Source organism: Balaenoptera physalus (genome assembly GCF_965194825.1).
Source record: "Balaenoptera physalus genome assembly, chromosome: 10".
NCBI lineage: Eukaryota > Metazoa > Chordata > Mammalia > Artiodactyla > Balaenopteridae > Balaenoptera > Balaenoptera physalus.
The window spans coordinates 51,327,695-51,344,597 of NC_138889.1; the positions used below are offsets into that span (position 1 = coordinate 51,327,695).

General features: G+C 38.3%; 1 protein-coding gene across 11 annotated transcripts in view; it reads left to right on the top strand.

The window, feature by feature from the left end:
- The window catches only part of DLG2 (discs large MAGUK scaffold protein 2), a 2,066,111-nt gene that overhangs the window by 1,108,965 nt on the left and 940,243 nt on the right, over nt 1–16,903 (top strand). The window lies entirely within an intron of this gene.

Consider the following 16,903-nt stretch of genomic DNA (forward strand, 5'->3'; position numbering starts at 1 on the left):
TACCTTTTCGATTTGCCAACTGCCTGCTCTGGATTGCTGGTCTGACTGAATACAGACGCAGGCTTTTTTAGCTTGGGATGCGAACTTGCCTCTCGCTGGGAATGTAGTCCATGCCACTTGCAGGAGGGGGAACTGTTGGAGCCTGGCTACTTGGGAGAGAGGCCAGAGGCGGTCAAGCACGAGTCATTAGCTGTTCAAACAGAATATTTGGTGAAATCATCAATTGATAGTGTGTGTCTCAACAGAGGCTTAATATTCCTTTAAATGGCACAGGGTGAAAGCAATTGAGCAGCTGAAAAATCTTTGCTTCTTCAGGGAGCTCTCTAGTAAACTTGTTGCTACACTGGATTATTTTTATTACCAAAATCTTTGGTTCTGAAGGGGGCATTATAAATCCCTGAGACTTCCTCCAGTACTTGTGTCCTAGTGTGTGTCCTAGGAGCACACATTTGGGACTCTCAGTAACATTGACCAGACTCCACAGGGGTGCTTGATATCTTCTCAAATCAACAAAGCCATCACTTCAAAAGTGTTTACAATGAGCAAGAATTCTATTTATAATCGGATAGTCCTGGCCATTTAGAGAATGGCTTTGTATTTCTTTTATTCAGCATGACTGGTTGTTTCCAGAGAACCTCTATGTAGATTTACCTCATTAGTTTTCTTTCTCTAAGAAATGAAAAAGGCCTGTTGAGTCCTAAGCTGCATAACAAGCTTGCGTCTCTAATTTGCCTTATGCTTTCAGAGGCACTGGCCAAACTGTCATATTTAGGAAATCGGTATCCAGTTTGTTAGGTGATGGGGAAACTTCCAAAGAAAACAACATTTTATGAAACTGAGATTTTCCATATTATTTTGAGGATGTGATCTTTGGTCAAGCATCCTTTCTTAGAGCTTAGACCTACTCTTGAGATTGACCCAGAGGAGGCTTTCCTGGCCTGTGGCACAGTCCTTGCTCTCAACTGCAAAGATTCCTTCACTTTAACTTGCTATTTATTCCTTCAGAGTGGGAATGTTGATAAAATGGACAAGAATCCAGTGATAAACCAAGATGACTGTAGTGTGAAAAGAGAAAAAAACGTCACTGGAGTTCTGACATTAGGGTTGTAGCCTTTCAGAATGTCCAGATCTGAGGATTGTAGAATGTTGACACACGTGTTATTTAATGGCACTTTTGCTGGAGGAGTAGTAGAGGGAGGCAAGGGTGGGGTAGAATTGATTCCTTTCCTTTTCCATATATCGCAGGTAAAACGATTACAAACCTAATTATCATATACCAGCACCATATATCGTGAACAGTTGTGTTTTGAGGGTTTTGCTTTGTGTTGTTTTGTTCTGCTTTAAGGAAAGAGACTTGAAAGTGGGTCTTTTATTGGAGCAAATACTTTGAAAAAGTGCCTTCTTCCTATGAAAATTATAGGTTGTATAGATGAGGGGACTGTCAGGGACCACACATGGCTCTGAAAGCCACTGGGAGATAATGCCTTATGCCAAATTAGTATGCAAAGAAAAGTTGAATCTCCCAGTGACACTGAATTCAGGCTTGGGCCTGAATGTGGAGAACACCAGCTCTATGAAATTCAGTGTACAGAACCTAAAAGGATGTTAATCCAAGGAACACGGGCTTCTGCTTCTTGAGTGTGGGAAGAAGCTAGTAAGGGGCCTTCAGTATCTCCATTTCATTTCTGTAATGGCCATTGCTTGGAACAAGCCAGAAGAAACCAAATGTGGGCTTAAGGGTTTTTAATACTTTATCTTACTCAGAGATAATACTTTATTTGTGTTACTCAGAGAGTAAGGAAATCAACATTAGAGAACTGAAGTTTTGCTCCCTGAGTGATAAAGACTAAAGGAAAAATGATTAACTCTAATGCCCTTGCGTTAGCCAGAGGAACTAAGAGGAGTTAATTTTGAACACTAAATGATGTTAACTAACATGAAAATAGCGTCTCGGTTTTTATTTTTTTTCATAGAATTTGTATTCACAGCGTTTCTGGAATAAATTAAAAGGTGTGCTGCCTTGAACAATGAACAACAAGGCCCTCAGTCAGCGCTTAGCGAATGGAAATAGTTTATTTATTCTGAGTACCTCATTTTATCATATGGCTTATTTAAAACCAACTCTGTGAATTTTAATATTTGTCTAATGAGTACAGTAATATACTTCAACCAAGAAGGCAGTTAACAAATGATACTGCAAGCTGAATAAATTCCTATAATGTATTACTGTGACAGCAGAGATCATATAAGTGTAAACAGGAAGGGGGATGTAAGGTGCTGCTGACTATATGTTGTCATGCTTTATTATAAAGAGAAGGAAGATGGATGAAGCAAGATTATTGTTGAGTTTTATTTAGAAAATGACCGGTATACTTAAGTGTGAAAGAACTATTGATACCTTCAGAGCAGATTTTAGCATTTGCGGGTATAAATCTGTATCAGAGACAGTGACTGATTTTGTTTTAGTACCTTCTATAAATTTGGGCTTCTTTTTGCTATAGGTAACATGGTTTATTTTCTCCTATTCTAATTAAAAAAAACCTACACCCATCATAGCCCATCAGTCCTACTTTAGCATTCAGGTGTGCTTGGGGAAGTATATTCCTCAAGGCTGGGGTTAATTGAAAAGCTAATTGGGAATGTGCAAGCCTAAATGGCATCCCTAAGCATGCAGTATACCTTATTCATGGTTGCCTGGCCTACTGTTTTACCTCATCTAATGCCAATAGAATTAAACAGCAGCATGGAATGTAGTAATAATAATAATGATAAAACAATCACAACAGTAGCAATATTAACGATAGTCCCTGTTCATGCACACATAATGCTTTAGACCATAGAGTTTCACTTAATCCTCTAAGGTAGAAATTGTTTTTCTTGAGTCCTAGAGAGAAGAGTAACTAGTCCAAGGTCGCAGTTAGTAGTATGTATTAATGCTAGGATTGGAAACTGAGTTTATCCAAGCTATTCTAAAAATGACTCTGAGTCTCTAGCCCTCTCTTCCATCCACCTACCATTTACCTGTCTTAATAAGTCATGAGGCTTACCGAATCAAAGTTACTGATGGTGTAACTCAACCCCCTTATTTCAGATAAGACTGTACCTAAGCTATCTTAAATAGACAGTTGTCTGTCCCGTTATAAAGACTTTACACTCTTTGTCCCCTTTAAATAAGTGTCTCAAGCTATCATCTTGGCACCTATTATTCCTTTTAACTGGCTAGTAATTGTTGTATCATCATAACCTAAACAATGGCATTTGTATTCATTACTTATCCTATAAAAACCAAAGGTGTCTTTCACCAAAAAAAAAAAAAACCTAAATGCTTGGCAATTGCAGTTGCACTCTCTTTTTAGAGTAAGTCAAAGATGTTAGCTGATTCACCTTGTCGTTGTTCTAAAAAAAGAAAAAGAAAAGGCTCTTAGCTATTCTTTCATTAAAAAGACAGTATGTGCATACTAACAAATTCTGTGAATGAAATTATTTGAAATGTGATACTATGAAATCAAGACTTCCTGGCTGCAATAGAATACCTTCATTCAAATAATTTTTTTGACCCTGTGTTCTTACTTCAGAAGTTAGTGTCTTACTTGTTTGCCACATTTCAACTTAAATTGCTCAATTTAATCAGTCTCTAGATTGTATTACTGTAAAAGGGCAGCTGTAAGATAAATTGAACCGCAATTTCTGGTGACATAATCATATGCAAGAGTATAAAACACTTGAAGTTGCGAACCTTCACTTCTGCATCAGCTTCTTTCATTTGTTTTTAATTTTTATATTTATTTATTTTGATTTTAAGCATATACCATGAAAGTAGATGCATGATGCATTTAGAAAAGACCGGCATCAGTATCCATCATCTAACAGACACAACTGTGGATGAACTTGGCTGTGATATATATTCTATGAGTGATGTAACTGAGCACAAATATTCTGACATTAGGCACTATTCACCTTGGAGAATTCTTTAAGAACCAACACACTGGTTCTACCCCCCTCCCCATCTAAACCAAACACATTAATTCAACGTAAACCAACATAAGGGGCAATTTAGTAATGTATTTGCTGGCAGTGTGGCCAACAAAAGAGAATACTGTCCTGGGTGATCCTGGTATAGCATAAAGAGCATTGGGCTTAAAGTGAGGACTTGGAGGGAATTATAGTCGTGTTCTTTGCTATTTAGCCTGAAGCCAGTCATATGCCTTCTCTAGGCCTCAGTTTTCTCTTTGTCAAATAGAAGTTAACACCTATACTTCAGTAGAACCCCAGTGTCTCAGGATACACTCCAAACCCCTTACCACGTCTACATGGCCCATGATGATATGGCCTCTGCGTTTCTCTCTGCTCTAAATCAGCATTCTGAACTATTTTCAAATTCCTGAACGTCCCATGCTTTTTCTAGCTTCTAGGATTTCGCTTATCCTGTTTGGCTGACTACTAAACCACAGACTAGCCGTACGCCTAACTCTAAACTTAGGTGACATTATCACCACTAGGAAACCTTCCCTGGTCCCTACAAGCCCAGGATGGGCCTTCCGTCGGCTCCCACAGCAGCTTGTATGTCAGTTGTAATCATCTTTGTTTCTCATTTCTCATTAGAATGTGGATTCTGTGAAATGAAGGACGATTCAATCTTTTTCACCATATCTCAAGGGCCTAAAAGAGTGCCTGGAATATGGTTGTCTCTCATATCCTATTTCATCAACTCTAGGTTGTCGTCAGTTGCAAGATGCACCATTTTTTCATGTATTACAAAGAAAAATAAAGATTGTCAGTGGAACTATAACATATCATCAACTGTAAGATTGCATTGATTTCAGAGATGTTAAAATGCGAAAAAAAAAAGTTTATTTTTAGAATCAATGAAGTATGGCATAGCTGAAAGAATGAATAATGAATGGGTTTATTTTGAGGATGACATGAGTTAATATAAATAAAATGTTTAAAGGTTACACTTGCTTTCAAATCACTTTTATTTCTTTGCAAATCATAATAATAGTTTGCATAGGAAAATAGAATACACAACCCTAAAATATATCATACATTTTGTCCTGTGCTGATCAAACTCAACCAGCATTACATATGCTATTCTGGATTTAGGAAGGTAAATAAATAGAGGGAAAAATGAAAATGAAGGTTATAGAAGAAATTGCTTAAAAGCCATAATCAAACTGGAGCCATTTAGGTTGCAAAAGAGAAACCTTTAAGAAGGCTCCTGGCTTCTCAGTATATACTTATATGTCTAAATAACAACAACAATGATAGTTAACTTCTGTTGAATTCTTTCTATGAACTGAGAACTGTACTTACACAAGGATCTAGTGAGATCATTACTCTTATTATTAATTTTTAGAACAAAAACACATCACCGGTAGGTGACCGGGATTAGACTGGGTGGCGGACTATAGAGCTCAAGCTCTTAATCAATAAGGAATACTCTGTATGTATACACACATACATACAGAGTACTGCATATTACGTAATATACTGTATGCATGATATATGTTTACAATGACCTAGATATCAAGTTGATTTTTCCCTATGAAAGATAAATGTAAAAAGTGAATTTAAATGCAAAATCTGTAATTGAGCATAGGCATAAGAAGAAATGTCCTGATGTTGAAGACTCTCCAATCCTCGGTGAATGATAGAATCTTCCTATGTCTATTTTTGCCTCATGGTAGATTGAAGAGTAACCTGACCTGGAGAGAGGGATGGACAGATTGTCCTCTCAGGTCTCTTTCTCAGAACGTCTGAGTCTTTGAGAGCTCATCAGTCGTGAGCAGCAGCATGACTCAGCAACAGTGTCTGTCTAGCTTTGGTGACAGAGAGGACAGGTGTTTGTCCACGCTAAATGCAGCCCTACAGTGCTCCCCTGTCCCCTGGCAGGTGAATCAAGCAGCAAAATGGACAGTAGCACCTGTTCTGAGGTCCCAACACAGTTGCCCACCTTGGAAGAGCACAGGGACAGCTGTTAGCAAGACAGGGAGGGAGACAGAAGGAAAGGACAGGATCAGAGAAATGGCTAAAATGAAGGAGGGGGAGAGCGGGCTGGAGAGAAAGATAACAGGTCACAAAATCACTGTAAAATTATTATTGATAATAGTAATGCCTATTTATTGAGCAGTTTACTCAGGCACTATGGCGTGCACTTTGCATGTATCATCTCATTTAATCCGCGCTACAACCATCTAAGATAATCTTGTTATTAGCCCCCATTTTACAGATGAACAAACTGAGGTGTAAGATGTTACAGATTTTGCCCAAGATCATAAGTAGTGGAACCAGCATTCAGGGCTAGGTCTGGTTGAATCCAGAGCCTGTCACCCTAACCACTCAGACCCTGTGCTTTTTAAACCTTTCTTGGATTGGGTGAGATAGTGATGTGGAGAAAGGATAGACCAACACAACTGCCATCTTCTCATCTGCCTGTGCTTCATCTCTGTTGAGTAACTATGTGGCTAGACAGAAGACCTGATTTCTTATTGGGGGTCCTCCAGGAACCAGATATCCAGATAACCTACCTTCAGTCCAGTTTACAGAATTTTAGTTGCAAATTGTTTTTGTTTATTTGTTTGTTTTGATTTGTTTTACCCTCAATATACCTTTAGAATGGTCTTCCTCTACCTGGTATTATTCAGTGGTATTTATTACATGAGGGATGAAGATGTAAGGAAAACTCTCCCATCCAGCAATAGTAGCTCAACCATGATGATCATTGTAGAGATAAATTTAATAATCAAATAATGTACACATCTTATTTGCATATGTATTATGTTTATGGAGTTAATGGAGAAACCATCTCACTTTAAATCATGCCTTGTAGTATTCACTAATAATTTTATTTTAGGTAGTCTTATTTCTCCAAATAAATTATCAAATTGCTAATTAAATTATTAAATCATTATAAATTCTGTCCCACTCAGGATACCTGGTACACAGTAGGCTCTAAATAAACCCTGGTTAAATTATTGACTTGGATAGAGGACCCTGAGCTGCACAGGATGAATTAGGGGTCAGTAGACCTGTATGTTAACTGGCCCTGTCCCAACCATCTGTGCCACCTTGGCTAAAGTCTCTTAATCTCTCGGGGCCTGAGTTCTTCATCTGCAACCAGACTCCTTCCAACTCTGACTTTCTTTGAATTCTAATCCTGATTTGCTATAAGACTGCGGAGTCCTTAAAGGGAAGGATTTGATCTCATTCGTCTTCGTACTCCCAGGACCTACCACAATGCCCAGCACTAAGCAAAACTAATAAAATTTATGTCAAATCAATGTATACAAGAGGCCTAGGATGTCTTTAACCATTAGCAGTAAGAATATAATGGAGAATCTACCTAATTTCAAGGTGGGACCCAAGTAAGAGATACTCAGGACTTCTCTTTCTTTACTGCCTTGTAAAGAAAAGGGAATATGAGGCAGTTTATAGCACTGGGGCTGAAGGCTCCCATCCCTTCCTTTCCCATTCTCCATACCCCAAACACTGAAGTGAAACCAGAATACCAGAGTCCTCTTCAACCACCAACAATGATATGTCAAACTGTTAGATTTTCCAGCTGCTTTGTCCCACATGCCAAAAGACTACAGGTTTACGTTTGAGCATGAAATATTTATTTCTTGTACTTTCTTAATCTGAAAATTGTAGTTATGTAGAGAATCCTCACCTCATTTGCTGTGGACTGAATTGTGCCTTCCCTATTCACATTTTAGAGCCCTAACCCTCAGTGTGATTGTGGACATGTGGAGAAAAGGCTTTTAGGAGATAATTAAGGTTAAATGAGATTATAATAGTGAGGTCTTAATCTAATAGGATTAGTGGCCTTAGAAGAGGAAAGAGATCTCTCTCTCTCTCTCTCTGTCTCTCTGTCTCTCTCTCTCTCTCTGCCATGTGAGGACATAGCAAAAAGTTGGCCATCCGCAAGCCAGAAAGCTCTCTTACCAGAAATCAAACCCTGCCAGACCTTGATCTTGGATGTTCCATCCTCCAGAATTGTGAGGAAGTGTACTTCTGTTGTTTAAGCCACCCAGTCTATGGTATTTTGTTATGGCAACCTGAGCAGACTAATATACCATGATGCCATGATGGCCTTACATGGTGATGTTCAATGATTTTCTAGTGCCCAGGGTCAAGGTCTCATTGCTAGGGAGAAATATGTAACCAGTTGAGTGTCCTTTTTAATCCAAAGCATGTAAATTCTAATAAACGCACAGCCTCTGCAGTGTCAATATCTTCTAGGAAGGGTTATTAAAATTAGTAATATAGTAGGAAAAAGGCGACGATGTAGAAGGTAAAGGGAATGAATGAGCTGCTTTTAGAGGATCACTGTGCTTGTCTTCATATTCTGTGGTCTAACCAAGAAAGCAACATATTTTATCAGATTTGCTAACTGTTCAACCAACGAATTTGATAAAATATGAAAATAGAGTAAAACTCATCAAATACTATCCTTCCTTTCCACACCTCCTTGTTGCTCTAGGTTACTCTGACTTATAAACAGAATTGGTTTGCTTTTCATACCATCAACTCCACAATTCCTCAATGTGGGAGAACGTTTCTACTATGAGGAGGACTTCTGACTTTTCACCAGAGTTTACAGCAAGGTATGATGAAAGGAACACTGTCCAGGTTAGGAAGTCTGTCCATGGTGTTCATGACCATAGCACTATCGAACTATGTTATTTCACATGAGAAGTCTTGGTGAATCCCTAGCACAGGAAGGGTGGAAACTGATGTAGTGTGGGAGAGGAAAAATTGTGTTGGAGGTGGGAGATTTGGAGGGGGTTGTACTCAGGAAGATATAAGAGAATAAGAAAAATATATTTCTTCTTCTCTGAACACCATCCTGACCTAGGACTTATTTTCATTGTTTTCTAAGCTCTTTGGATAGGGTCTTTGTCATCTTTATTGACCCCTTTCCTTCATACATTTTGTGAATCTTCTTGTTAGCACATCCACGAACAACGGGATGCAGTGAAAGACTACAGACTCAAGTTTGAGTTTGACTCAACACCTCACTGGTTGGGTGACCTTGAGCAAATGAATGCATCTTTTTAATTATTAGTGTTCTCATATATTAAAAATAGTGATAGCCATCCTTGCATGGTTTTCTGATTCAATTAAAAACTGCATGTAAAGTATCTGGTCCATTGTGAAACACTTGATGTTTCCTTCCCTCCCTCCTCCCTCCCTTGCTTCCTTCCCTGCTTCCTTCCTTTCTTCCTTCATTCCTCCTTCCCTTCTCTCCTCCCTCCTTCCCTCCTTCTCTCTCCTTTCCTTCCTTCCATTCATTTTAATACTCCACATAGTTGCAGAAAGGATGCAAAGCAGCTTTTGATAACTTCTTCATTAATGATTCCTTTTGCTCTACTACTCCCTTGGGTTTCAGAATGGACTTGCCTTCCCATCCTGGTTTTATAGAGTGAGAAGACTATATCTCTGCTGCTAATTAGAGGGGGGAAAATTACTGAGAACATTTTAAGTAAAAATTATCAGTACGCTGACTATGAGGAAATTCTAGGTTTTCATTTGCTTTTTAATACATGAATACTAGATCATCCTTATAAAAAGCACATTCTCTGTTTGGTGAATGTCAATCAAGGCATATTACTTCTCATTTGAAGTGAAGTGATATGTATGGAATGACTCAAGGTGATCATCTCCCAGCTGGTGACTGCATCACGTCACCTTTATAGCTTTATTTCAGGTCTTGGGGGAAAAGGGGAGAGGAAGAGCTTCATGCAGTGTTACACTGAATTTCATAACCTGAATGAACCTTCCTTTCATAAATGATAACTGTAACATTAATGACCACTTAATGAGTCCTTTACTATGGGCAAGTCACTGTTCTAAGATTTTACGTGTTCTAACTCACCTAACCCTCACAATGATCCTATGGGCTAAGTACTATTATATCCATATTTTTACAGATGAGGCACAGAAAGGTCAATTAATGTGCCCAGAGACACAAAATTAGCATGTTCTGGAACCAGGATATGAACCCAAGCACCCTGGATCTGAGTCTGCATTCTTAAGCACGATGCTGCATTATTTCCCATATCTTTCTGTTGAGCAAACTGAGTCTTTAGGCAACATGAGGTTTGGGAAGTTTCTTGCCCAGTGTAAATCGTTGGCAGCCAAACTTTTGAGATTTGAACTCAGATCTTCTGAATGCCGGTCTATCCCTTCTTCTGACAGGAGACCTAGTGACTCCACACACCATTGACATGAGTGCCCCTATGTTTATTTCCCATGATCAAATCTCAAGGAGTTTCAAGCATTACCCTTGTAGTCCGAGATAAACAGCCGTGATAGGTTCCTTCCATTTCACCAAAAGTATTATCGGTTGTATTCATAATATTGGATGGTGGTATTAATAACCTATGATGATATTTTCAGTAAATAACTGTTCCAAATTCATTTTGACTTATGAGCCCTGCTTCCGTTAAAAAAAAAAAAAGTCATCCAACAGGGAGGCATTTGGAAAACAATTCCACACCAGTGGTTGCATTAATTGCTACTTTAGATGTTCCTGCTGTGAATTGAATGGAGACGCTTTGGATCTATTTCTTAGAAATAACCACCTTTATTACCTCAGCTCTAGGATGCACAGTTTTGAGATTTTTAGAGGAAAATATCTTCACTAATCTGTTTCTGTTTTCCATTTTCATTCCATAAGTAATCCTTTTCATTGTTATCACCATTTTTAATGTTCTCAGATTTAATTTATGGAGGGTATGGGATGTTATAGGACATTTTTGCCTCTTGCTCTCTCAGCATACAACATTCTGTTAACTCCCCAAGTGTAACATTTTGAATATCATGTTTAATTCAAATATGATCCATTATTTTATTAAAGTTGTATTTTTCCCTTTGCATATCTCTAGAATTTGCAAGAGCTCTATGGAAATGGCGTATGTGATACACAAGTAGGAATTTCTTTTAGTATCCATCATTTCTCCAGTATTTTGAGAAAAACAGGATGAAATGTAGCATAATGAAACGGTGCTTGTTGGCAGTTATGAACTACACTGTGCCTTTTAGAAAACAAATTTAAATACATTTCAGATTAATTTATGCTTTTTCTCTCCTGGTTTCCTAAAATTCACCTATCTGGTTGTCCTCAACAGATTCAAAGTCATATTTTTTCATGTCTCCAGATTGACCCCAGGTTGGCCCCAGAAGAATAAAATTCAAGTAAATGAGTTATCTGTGGCCTTTTAAGGCAATTAACAATTCACAATGCTTATTTGTCTCTTGGTATTGAACAAAGACTTACTTGCACCCTACTACTACTGATACTATGTTGGGATTTATGAAGGATGCAGAAATGATCAAGTCATGGTCTCTATGCTGAGGAAGTTCAGGTATAGGTTAGGAAAAAATGAAATATATACAATTAAAACAAACTCTTCGGTCTGCTTTAGCAGTATAAATAACACGTTTATTTCTTCTGCCTTGCCAAACCCTCGGTGCTTTTTTGCTGAATCGTAGCATTCTAGAGCTGTGAGAGCTAGAATGTGCCTAGATTGTAAATCTAGCTGTGCCTGATTGTAAACCGCCTGGCATATATCTCATTCACAGAGCCCTGTTTTCCAAGATTAGAATAAAACACACCTGGTCTGATGATGCTCCTAGGTAGCACATGTGGACATGCATAGTGTCCTAGGAAAAAAAAAATCTTAAAGAAACTCTTCTTATTTTTAATACTTCTCTTAAGATATATTGGGACAGAAGAGTGGAGTATTTAAGAACAGAGTTTCTGGATCCAGACTTCCTGGGCTCAAGTCCCAGCATTGCTACTAGCTATGGGACTTTGAGCAAGTTATTTAAACTTGCTGTGCTTCAGTTTTCTCATCTATAAAGTGAGAATAATAGGACCTCTCTCATAGGGTTGTTATGAGGACTGAGGAAACATTTGTGATGTAAAGGCATTACAATTAGGTGCTTTTAAATACATACTATGAGATAGGTCATTTTTTTTTTTTTAAAGAGATTTTGGGTTGAGTGCAGTTCTGTGGAACCTTTCAAATGAGTAGCCAATTCTTCCATCCCATGTTCTGACTCTGATTTTGACTTGCAGTACAGCCACTTGGAACTGCTTCATAATCATGTGCTCCACAACATCAGCACAGATGGGCAAGCAGAGCACTGCCCCAGTACAACAACCCTGGGCTTTACTGAGCTTTTGGAAGGTGACTCTTATCTGCAGCCCTAATGTAAGCAGTTGATCTCACCAGAGATGCTAGGATTACTGCCATTTGGTTGTTGAGTCATTAATTTGAAAAACATCTACCCAAGAGTGTCTGCCTTGATATCTACCCAAGAGAACATCCTCTGAGGATGTAGGGCAAGGGCCTCTAATTAGTATAATGAACTTCTGTCTTCTCAAAGCACCAGCTCTGCTTTTGGAAAGGAATCAACATCCGTCATCACTATTTGTTGCTCAGTGATATAGATACTTCCATGTGTTTCTGTGCTCTTAGGAGCTGTTCAACGGATATGAGAACATTCAAATACTGGAGACAGCTTACTTTTTATTTCTAATTAACATTTTATGTTCTAGAATATGTGTTGCCTCTTTTCCCATATCCTACCTATTTCTAATTTATACAATTTTATCACTGATTGAGCAATAGCATGTCTTTCTGAAATAGAACTATTTTCTTTAAAGAAACTGAACATTAACTTTGAGTACTGGGCAGAAAAAATTTTTAACAATCCATAAATGTATTCATCTGATATGTGCCTTACAATATGCCAGGAAGCCGGGGTGTGATGGTGAACACAGCCTATTCAGTACTCAAGGAATACATTGTGTAGTGGATGCGGAAGACAGTACTCCAACTTGAGTGTAGTCTATTTTTGATAGTCTATTTGTCTATTGTGACAAAATATACATAACGTGAAATTTACCATTTTAACCGGCTTTAAGTTTACAATTTGTGCCATTAAGTACATTTACAATGTTGTGCAACTATCACCACTATCCATTTCCAGAACTTCTATCATCCCAAACAGAAACTCTCTACCCATCCTGATAGTCTAAATGTAAAAACTTTCGGACTTTCCCTATTTGACCTTCCTAAACATCTACTGATTAATTTACAATAGCTCCGTTTACCTGTCAAGGCTATTCTAAGAATGTTTCAGAAATACTTACAAATGTCTGAACTTCCATTATTTCTTTGATGAGATTTTATAACATTTGAAGTAATGACGTTAAGCATTGTGTTACAAGTAATGTAATCTAGCTGAGTACCTTTAGCTTTGCTAAGGCTAGCAATTACATATTTCGCTGTGTAGTAAGCTCGCCGTGCCACGTGATCCGTGGGAAATGGGGCTCCGTTTACTGCAGCAGAAATGTTTTACGAGGCCTTGTAATGTAACTAGTAAATTAATAATGCCAATTTAGGTTTCAGCTAATTAAACTCTTCCTTAGCATTTATTAACTTGAGAGTCTGAAGTAAAACAACTATGACAGTGATAATAACTGTTGTGATGGTTTAGCTGCACCAACCAAGGATGAAATAGGGAAAATAGAGTATGTGTGACTAGTTGTAAAGATAAAAATCAGTTTCCAACTGCCTTCTTTATGAATTTTGATTGGCAAATCTAAACCGGGATTAAATATTCATTGGGGAGAGAGACTTTCTCGTCAACTTCATACCCTTATTCAGTCAAAACATTTTTAATGACAGTTGACACAATTGCAGTAGCAAACAATTAAATAAATTTTAAAGAGCATCATGAATGTGCCCAGAATTGAGCTGTTACTGAAACAGCATAATCAGACATGAGGAACCCAGTTCACAATCATAGATTATTATGCCTAGAAGTTATTATAATACTAATAGCTAATAATAATATATTAGTAATAATATAATTATATAATAATTATTATTACATATAATAACTATTATTTATATTATTATTATGTATAATAATTATTATTTTAAATATTATATATAATAATAATAATGATGATATTAGTAATATATAACAAGCCTTTTTGCAGATGAAGAAATTGAGGCCCAGAAATATTTGGCTTTACATATCCAATATTTGTCTTTATAAATCAGCTCAGTCATAACCTAAGGCCTTATTTCATATAATGGGAACTATATGTAAGGACAATGTGAAAACATGCCAAGGAAGATACGGCTGTGCATCGTCACTCCATCTTTAGTTTATTTGGGAAAACACTGTGGTTTGGTTGAGGAAGCAACAGCTTTAGAGTCTGCAAGACCTGCACTTGAATCAGCTTTGCCTTTTACTACTAGCTGGCAACGTTATTTAACTTCTCTGAGGCTCAGTTTTTCCATCTGTAAAATAGAGTTGAAAGTGGCAACTCACTAGCATAGCAGTGCTGTCGATAGTAGATGTTCAAAAGTCAATTTATTCACTCAAATAGTAATTGGAATTCTTAATAAATGCCTAATATATTCTCACTTAAGGATGTAAAAATAAAATAGAAATAAACTACCAGAGTATCCTCCCCAAGTTCTCTGAAGAGTTCAGGCAAGTGAGGGAGAGAGTTATGTAAATAGACTACCATATAGCATGACAGCTGAAATTTATTCATCAAATTGTGCAATAAGAGAAATACTGTGGAATCAACTTGATTTGGAGGCATAAAGGGAGAAGCGGAGATGAATGAAGAGACCTCAGAGAGGGGAACGATGCTTAGGAAGAGTCTAACAGGATGAGAAGGATTTTGCCAAGCAGATGGGGTGAGGGAAGTCATTCTGAGCAGAGAAAACAGCTTGAGCAAAGCACAGCTTCCTCAAAGAGCATAGCCTTTTCATGGAACAGCAGGAGGTTCATCGTGGCCTGAGCTCAGAGTGCAATGCACATGGGTGAGTGGGAAGAAGAGACTTTGGAAAGGTCGAATGGGGCCAGATGGTGAAAGGCTTGGCTTGCTAAGAAGTTTGTATTGTATTTGATGTGGGATGGGTCACCAGTGTCACCGAAGGGTTTTAAGAAATGAGGATGGTAGGAGGGGGGCGGGGCGGGGCAGGACGGGTCGGGGGGAGCTGTAGTGGGGAAGGGAGGGAGAGGAGGGATGGAGAGAGGGAGGGAATCAGATTCAGACTTTAGGAAAACTGATCTAGTGGCAGTATGAAGAATATATTAGAGGTGAGCAAGAGTAGAGGCAAGGTGACACTTCAGGTGACTGTTGCAGTATTCTCAAACTTCAACATGCATCAGAATCACCTGGAGGTCTTGTTAAACCACAGATTACTGAGCTCTATTCTCAGAGTTTTGGATTCAGTAGGTCTGGAATGAGGAACAAGAATTTGCATTCTTAACAAGACCCTATTCTGAGGATCACGTCCATAAAAACGATAAGGGGCTAACCAGGACCTGTACTGCAGCAGTGAAATAGAAGTTGTGAATGAAATTGTCAGAGGTTGTGAATGAAATTGTCAGGGCCTCATTGATTAGAAGTACCCTTATGGTACATTTTTGCATGCTGAGATTTTGCTCGGCTAGTATTTCTTTGCCTGAGGCATTTGATAATGCTGGAGGGTATTAGGTGAAATAAAGTGCACCAGCTGTTGTCTACCAGAGTCAGAGTGTATCAAAGAAACCTGGGGCCCTCAGTGAATGTTAAGGCAGGAAACCGACCTTGGGAATTTCTTAACTCAAATTCCTTTCTTGTGGTGGTTGTTAAATGAAGAAGTCAATTCGGATTGCAGAGAAGAGATGTGTCCCCGGTCACAGGGCTGGTTATCTAAGGAGATGGGTCTCTGATGCAAGGCGCTGCTGCAGAAGAGACTTGCATTCTGATACGTCCACATTCCCTGTGCTTTCAGCTGTATTATGGTCAAAGGGAAACAAATCTGGCTACTTTTACATTGTTTCACTATTCCAATTTTTTAAGTAAGCGTATACTTTAATAAGAAGGTTTGTATGATCCTTGGCTCTTGGTCAGATAAGATTTTTGTTTATTTGGTGCATGTGTTTGTTTTTAATCCGAACATGATCTCTGTAATGATCTTTTATTGTAATCACGGTTTCTTTTTCTTATAGTCCCATTGTTGTTCTAGGGAAATGGGCTTCATCTGCCGACTGTAGGAAAAAGGTTTCAATTGACATCTTTAGCTCTGTGGTGGTTACCTCGGATTTCAAAGAGGCAGTTGATTCTTCCAGAATGTGAGGGTATTGCCTGAAAGATCCAAGCACACTGTGTGTAATAAGGTGGCTGGGGAAAAATTTTGTGCTCTTAATTAGGAATGAGATGAGGTAGCCTTCTGTCAGCAGGAGGCTCAGGACACAGGCCTGTAATTGCAATGAATATAATGGGATTACCTCACACTTGAGACTTCGCGCTCACGAACAGGGGCTCAGAGCCTTCTCTACAAACCTGCACTAGTGTGGAGTAGAGAGTGTTGTAGTGGGATGTTTTGAAGAGAGAATTGATTGTGTAATTTGGAGGATTTTTTCCTTCCTCCTTCCTTCTGTGTGCATGTGTGTGTCCATAGTGGAGAAGAAGAGCATAAAAATATTTGTGTGTCTCAATTATTGGGCTTGTAATGGAAGGGCTTTTGAGGGTTGTCTTGTATATGAGACAGTATATTCAGGATGCTCTCAATAATGTCCAGAATAAACATATTGTACTTCCGCAAGCACTTGACGTGATTGCCTAATATTGCAGCTCATAAGTATTTACTAAGATAAAGTATTATTACATTAGTTAGTGTAAATTTCTCCCAGGTATAGGGATAGATATTGACCAGATATTAAAGGAAATGAGTGTTTTGAAAGCATATATAGAGCTTGGAATGCATTTTAATTTCAAAATAAGAGCAGGTTTGAGTTAATTAAGCACTAGGGATCTTATATGAGCCACCAATTAAGTAATCTCTCCCTCTCTCTGCCTCTGACTCCCTGCCCT